The following is a 7,781-nucleotide window of genomic DNA, read 5'->3' as shown; positions in this document are numbered from 1 at the left end:
CATGAGTGTGGAAGCCAGTGTGGTCCATGATGACCATGAGTCGATCTAGTTCATCAAAGTTTCACTGTGGCTGTAATGAGACATTTCTGCCTTACGAAAGACAATCCTAGGAAATTAGGAAACCAATATACATTATTCACTGTGAGACTAAGAATAAAACCGTGTCAGATCTGGAAATTTTAAGGATTGTAATACTGGAAATAAGTGTGACGTTCGTTAAACAGAAAATGTGACCAAAGCATGCTTATCAAGTGTTACTTCTACTCAATAGGAAAACTTGTTGTGTCCGTTTTTCATCCCGTCACTTTCACCTCACCACTACCTGTATAATGACCACCTGATATTAACTATTTCACTGGAGAGGTCATCATCTATGTCCCTGGGTTAGAATCTACACCATAAGTGAACAGCAGAAAATGATAATAGGTAACCGCTTGAGGAAGACGCTACAATAGCCATCAGGAGGGACAGTTCGCCTCAAGTCGCCGACCTGAGCACAACAGCACGTCGTCACCTCCAGTCTAGTGTTCACCTGCCAGGTATGTTACTCATTCTTTGCCACAGTTCATTGATCTCTAGTGTGTGTCACGACTCCAATATTCAGGGTGACTCTCCGTCTCCCTGACGTTCCTGAAAGCTGTGGAAACGAGAGAAACGCGACCGAATAATATTGAGATGATCGTCAAGCAGATGGAGCGACCTTGAGTGATGCCAAGAATTTTTAAATCTAATGCTCGAGTTTGTCATTGTAGCAGACAGAACGATTGTGTGTACTGGTGATTATATATATATATATATATATATATATATATATATATATATATATATATATATAGAAGCGGTGAAAAGTTTTTACCGTGGATGTAAAGCATGTGTAAGAGTAGGAATAGGAGTGATTGGCTCCCAGTGAAAGTCTGTTTGCGGCAGGGATGAGTAATGTCTCCATGCTTTAATTTATGGATGGAGGTGGTTAGGGATGTGAGTTTTGGAGAGGAGCGAGTATGCAGTCTTGTGGATGAGAGGGCTTGGCTTGGGAAGTGTCCGTTGTTGGCTGATGATACACCGCTGGTGGCTGATTCGGGGAGAAACTGCAGAAGCTGGTGACTTGTTTGGTAAAGTGTGAAAGGAGAAAATTGAGAGTAATGTGAATGAGCAAGATTATTGGTTCAGTAGGGGTGAGGGACAAGTTAATTGGGAGGTAAGTTTGAATGGAGAAAAACTGGAGGAAGTGAAGTGTTTTAGATATCTGGGAGTGGACTTGGCAGCGGATGGAACCATGGAAGCGAAGTGAGTCACGGTGGGGGAGGGGGCGAAGGTTCTGGGAGCGTTGAAGAATGTGTGGAAGGCGAGAAAGTTCTTGGAGAGCAAAAATGGGTATGTTTGAAGGAATAGGGGTTCCAACAATGTTGCATGCTTGCGAGGAATGGGCTCTGGATAGGGTTGTACGGAGGAGGGTGGATGTGTTGGAAATGAAATGTTTGAGGACTATGTGGTGTGAGGTGGTCTGATCGAGTATGAAATGAAAGGGTAAGAGATGTATGGTAATAAAAAATGTGGTTAAGAGAGCAAAGAGTGTTGAAAATGTTTGGACACATGGAGAGAAAAAGTAAGGAATGATTGACCAAGAGGATGTGTCACAGGTGGGGGGAACAATAAGTGAAACTAAATTGGAGGTGGAAGGATGGAGTGAAAAAGATTGAGTGATCGGGGCCTGAACATACAGGAGGGTGAAAGGCATGCAAGGAATGGTGAACTGGAACGATGTGGTATACCGGCGTCGACGTGCTGTCAGTGGACTGAACCAGGTCTTGTGAAGCGTCTAGGGTAAAACATGCAAAGGCCTGTGGGACCTGAATGTGGAAAGGGAGCTGTGGTTTCGGTGCACTACACATGACAGCTAGAGACTGTGAGCGAATGCTTTTTTTTTTTCCTGGAGCTACCTCGCTGGAAGGGGGGAGGGGGCTGTTTCCTGTGTGGTGGGGTAGCGACGGAAATGGATGGACAGTATGAATATATACATGTGTATATATATATATGTATGTTTGCGTACGTGTATGGGCGTTTATATATATATATATATATATATATATATATATATATATATATATATATATATATTTAGTTGGGCCATTCTCCGTCTGTTTCCTTGCGCTACCTCGCTGACGTGTCGTAGAAGGCAACTAAAAGGGGAGAGAGCGGGGGCTGGAAATCCTCCCATCCCGTTTTTCTTTTTTTTTAATTTTCCAAACTAGGAACAGGAAAGGGGGCCAAGAGAGGATATTCCCTCAAAAAAGCTCAGTCCTCTGTTCTTAACGGTACCTCGTTAATGCGGGAAATGGCAAGTAGTATGAAAAAAAATGTATATATATATATGTATTTTTTTTTTTTATACTTTGTCGCTGTCTCCCGCGTTTGCGAGGTAGCGCAAGGAAACAGACGAAAAAAATGGCCCAACCCCCCCCCCCTACACATGTATATACATACGTCCACACACGCAAATATACACACCTACACAGCTTTCCATGGTTTACCCCAGACGCTTCACATGCCTTGATTCAATCCACTGATAGCACGTCAGCCCCGGTATACCACATCGCTCCAATTCACTCTATTCCTTGCCCTCCTTTCACCCTCCTGCATGTTCAGGCCCCGATCACACAAAATCTTTTTCACTCCATCTTTCCACCTCCAATTTGGTCTCCCTCTTCTCCTTGTTCCCTCCACCTCCGACACATGTATCCTCCTGGTCAATCTTTCCTCACTCATCCTCTCCATGTGCCCAAACCACTTCAAAACACCCTCTTCTGCTCTCTCAACCACGCTCTTTTTATTTCCACACATCTCTCTTACCCTTACGTTACTCACTCGATCAAACCACCTCACACCACACATTGTCCTCAAACATCTCATTTCCAGCACATCCATCCTCCTGCGCACAACTCTATCCATAGCCCACGCCTCGCAACCATACAACATTGTTGGAACCACTATTCCTTCAAACATACCCATTTTTGCTTTCCGAGATAATGTTCTCGACTTCCACACATTCTTCAAGGCCCCCAGAATTTTCGCCCCCTCCCCCACCCTATGATCCACTTCCGCTTCCATGGTTCCATCCGCTGCCAGATCCACTCCCAGATATCTAAAACACTTCACTTCCTCCAGTTTTTCTCCATTCAAACTCACCTCCCAATTGACTTGACCCTCAACCCTACTGTACCTAATAACCTTGCTCTTATTCACATTTACTCTTAACTTTCTTCTTCCACACACTTTACCAAACTCAGTCACCAGCTTCTGCAGTTTCACACATGAATCAGCCACCAGCGCTGTGTCATCAGCGAACAACAACTGACTCACTTCCCAAGCTCTCTCATCCCCAACAGACTTCATACTTATATATATATATATATATATATATATATATATATATATATATATATATATATATATATAATGTATACAATATTGCGCAGTTGAGCTAAGCCAGGAGTGCTCGCATATTTTCCTGGCTCATTCCAATTTATACATCTAATTATATAAATATATATATATATATATATATATATATATAGAGAGAGAGAGAGAGAGAGAGAGAGAGAGAGCTCTGTTCTAGACAAGAGAAGGCTGGGTAGATTGTAAGCATCCGGACAACCGTAAAGTATTTGTTGTACCAGTACTACAAAAAAAAAAAGAACTTTAGGCAGGAATTTAGGAAAGACTTCTTCAATGGACAGATTATCTTTGAAGGAAACTGGAGTTATGTCAGGGAATCCTCCAAGTGGACTGAGGTCACTAGTGGCGTGCCATGGGGCGCTCTTCTGAGACCATTGTTCCTCTTGATCTAAGTACATGACCTGCAAGAAGGACTGAGCTCCTACCCAAGTATGTTCACGCATGCCAAGAACAGAGTGAGGTACAAAAAGAATTGCATCAACTTGCAAGGGGACCTAGACAGACTGCAGTGTTGGTCTGGTACATTGTTCATGACTCGACCCAGGTAAATGTAAAATACTAATGATGGGTCACAGCAAAAGGCCCTAATATAAATGTCATCCACCAGGAAATGAGCTTCAAGATTCTCCGTGTAATAGTGACTAGAAAGTCGAAAGAACAATGGCCAGAGTCTTTGAGAATATCTGAGAAGACCCATTGTCTGTTTTCAAATGATCAGAGATAAGGAAATGTTCAGCAAACTGAACATATCCGAGATAAGGTCTGAAGAAGATTGTTTCACAAGTATGGTCACGGCACCTTAAAGAATCGCAGTGAGATTATAGAGAAGATCCAAAGGAGAACAACGAAGACTGTACCAGAACTAAGATAAGTGACGAGAGAAGACTTGAAGTCTGAAATTCGGCCACCATGTAAGAAAGCAGAGTAAAGGGTGACCTGATGACGGCCGTTTGTTTTAAACCCAACTGATGATACAGAAAGGTTTGGAACCCAAGTGAGGACATAGAAAGGTTTGGAACCCAACTGATATAGAAAGGTTTGGAACCCAACTGATGATATAAACAAAAGACCAGTTCTCCGAAAGACGTAGATAGAACGCCTAAAGTACGTCACATGAAATTTGTCAAAAGTGATCTAAATAAAAATGTAAAGTAACTTTATAGTATAGGAACAGTGGACGAATGGCATAAACTGAATGACATCATGGTAAGTGAATACAGGAGTTCAAAAGGTGGTATGATTGAAGAGAATATTCAAGAAATGTGGTCCCCACGAGTTGAACACTTATCCCTAAAGCACAAATAGGTTATAACACGTCTCATACTATTATGCTTATACCAGCAGCCACGAATATGGAACATAATATCTTCAACTTTTTACAGGATCGTATTTTGGTTTCCAGGGGACAATGGCCCGAGTAGTATACGTCACGGCCGTTGTGGTGCTGGTGGCGCTGGCTGTCTCAACCACGGCTGCCACAATTGAACAGATTTTTCGTAAGATTTTGAGTTAGATTCGTTGGTAACATGTCAGTAAGCATACTAGAGGTTCAGTTGTGTTAAGTTTCACTCTCCATTAAGGTAATTCACGAATACAAAAGATATGATGGTAAAATATATTTTTATCAAGCACCATTGACGAAGAATGATTTATAGATGTTCAGTAATCTGAAAACTTCGTCCATTTGCATTTCATTTTGAAACCTAATGCAATCTTTGTCTCGTCTGAAATCTCATGTCACTTATACTCAGTCTTGAACCTCACTGTCGAGGTATGCAATCCTCTATCTTCCTACTTAAGCTTAACCTGAAACCTTTCCCTCATGTTACCACGTCAGGCTAAATTCCCTCGCTTTTCCTGACTACTCCACAGACACTCCTCTCTCTCCCGCTGAAAAAAAATGTCTAAAATTTTGCACGAAGGAGTACCTGCCAATATGCGGTAGTAACCAGGTCACATACAGCAACAGATGTCAGCTGGAGGTCGCCCAGTGCGGGGACCCAAGCATTGTCGTTCAACACATCGGAGAATGTCCTGGGCTTCACTGAGGTCAGTTACACCGTGCGCAGTTTCGTCATAACTTTCTACTCTGCCTGATATTCAAGTTATCATCATCAGTCATTCTCCTCTCTCTCACTCTATCTCTCTCTCTCTCTCTCTCTCTCTCTCTCTCTCTCTCTCTCTCTCTCTGAACAGAGTATCACACATCATCTCTGAGTCTTCCATTTAACTGCTCAAGCCTCGACTGCTTCTTAACTTACGATATTGTTATATTCGGTTCTATGTTATGATGTCTGACAGTTGTGGAATGGAGGTACTACAATGGAGTAATGGACAGCTTTAGAGATGATGCACACTTGTTCTATTGTATCAGTTATTGCTCCTTTCAAGCCATTTTTGAATCTATTTTTTCTCTTCTCTCCTCTCCAACTTTGCATGGAATGAACTGCTTTGGGATCGGGTATAGTAAGGTCACTTACGCGATCCAGCACTCGCTTGGTGTTGGACTGACCCATTTCTTGGGGTCGTACGCTGGTAACATGGGTGATACCGTTACCTATTATGTATGTCGCATCTATAGACGATCTTACGTGTTACAGGCACGTCATCTAACACTGTGTCGGAGTTTCCAGTGCTATTCTATTAAGCTGTTGAGAACTGAATTGATCTTGTTTATCTTCTCTGGGTACCTGATCCTGATGTATGTTAGATCTAATGGTCTTCAAGAGTTCCGTTTTCACAAGGAGGAGGATCCGCTGTAATGAGAGCCCAATACTCCTATTATTAAGGCATAGGACGTTGAGCCATTTATGGTAATGGTAGGATTTCTGACTTGCGTAGTACGAAGCTGTCTCAGGTGGAGGAGCAAGGACTGTGGAAAGGTTTTCTCAGTGGATCGAGGGGCATAATTGGGCCATTTAAGACTGGCATGAGAAGGATCTGCGACCCATCTGTGGTGCAGAGTGGTAGTCCACTTGTCATACAGCTGGTCATCATTGGACAACCTCGTTTTCAAGTCGTTTCAGGGAGTTCGACTGATCATCAAGGCTACTTAGCCGTAAAGCATGGGTATTTGATATCAGACTTGATGTGTAGGATGTAGAACGTTGCGGCAATATCTAAAATGATCCCAGCCACTAATTCTTTTACCGACGAGTGTTTGTAGAAGTTTAAGACGGTGTGAGAGGCGTTCCCTCAGGTTATAGACGATGAGGGAGGACTGCCTTCAGGTTATAGACGATGAGGGAGGACTGCCTTCAGGTTATAGAGGGTATGGGTGTTGTTCTTTCAGATTATAGACGGTATAGGGGTCCCTCCTTCAGGTAAGTCGCACACAGACAGCCAGTTGTTCCTTAAGGTCAGTTGTCACACAACCATACGGCTACAAGCAGATAAGATGTTGCTTGCGATGTGTTTTCCCGCTTCGTATTTTCTCGGTCTTGATAATGATTCTGTCTTTCAGGTCTGGAATACGACGCCCTCTGTCTCGGAACAGTGAATTCCATGTCTGAGAAGTTCACTTCAGACTGCACGACTCCACCATTGCTTGGCCTCGGCTTGAAGCAGTGAGCAAGCAATTTACAAGATCATTCGGATGTTTCCCGAGTGACTTCGTCTTTCTTGAAGCTACGACTGAGTGGCTCATGAAGGTCTGAAGTCGCTATACTGTATAATGTTTCGAACACACTAAACAAACCGATGTGTGGATGAGTTTGTGGTGGTAACTGGCCGTGTTGTCTCTGTACTATGACGTAATGACTAAATCTGTCCATGAATAAAATTTTAACGTCTTATCACTTCTGATTCTTACAAAATTCTCCACTGAAGCCTTGAAAGGATGGGTTCACACATTCATTACCAACGTATTACGTTATTTCCTGATAACGAATCATTAGCTAACTGATAATCACCTGCAACAGAACTTTACATGCCAATCACTTCATTCCTAATGTATCAAAAAAATCATTTGATTTAGGAATTTGATGAAACACGTTGAAGATGGGAGCTTGAGCATCATCAATAAACACTAAGTTCGACTCATACATAGCCATTCCTTGATATGGAACTTTATGTATACGACAGCGAACTACAAACCCTACGGGTCGAATAAGACATTGATGTGTACCCAAAGATTTTAAAACATATCCAGTTTTTGGAAGACATAATCTCCCTGAGCGCTTGTGTAATGTCTACCAACTGGTGCATGACTGCATGACTTAACTGAGAAGTCATGACTGCATGACTGTTAACTGAGCAGTCATGCACCATGTGGACTTTGCACAGGCACTTACTATGCTGACCTGTGACTTAAGTTCACTATGAAA

General features: G+C 42.5%; 1 long non-coding RNA gene across 1 annotated transcript; it reads left to right on the top strand.

Moving 5' to 3' along the window:
- Positions 1-409: 409 nt before the first annotated feature.
- Positions 410-7,248, top strand: LOC139758487 (uncharacterized). Its single transcript, XR_011714839.1, has 4 exons — positions 410-539; positions 4,839-4,952; positions 5,329-5,505; positions 6,920-7,248. It is a non-coding gene; the product is annotated as an uncharacterized lncRNA (long non-coding RNA).
- Positions 7,249-7,781: the final 533 nt, after the last annotated feature.

Source organism: Panulirus ornatus, chromosome 30 (assembly GCF_036320965.1).
Source record: "Panulirus ornatus isolate Po-2019 chromosome 30, ASM3632096v1, whole genome shotgun sequence".
In the NCBI taxonomy this organism is placed as follows: domain Eukaryota; kingdom Metazoa; phylum Arthropoda; class Malacostraca; order Decapoda; family Palinuridae; genus Panulirus; species Panulirus ornatus.
Note: the sequence above shows the minus strand (reverse complement) of the source record. Positions and strands in the feature narration are given on the sequence as shown.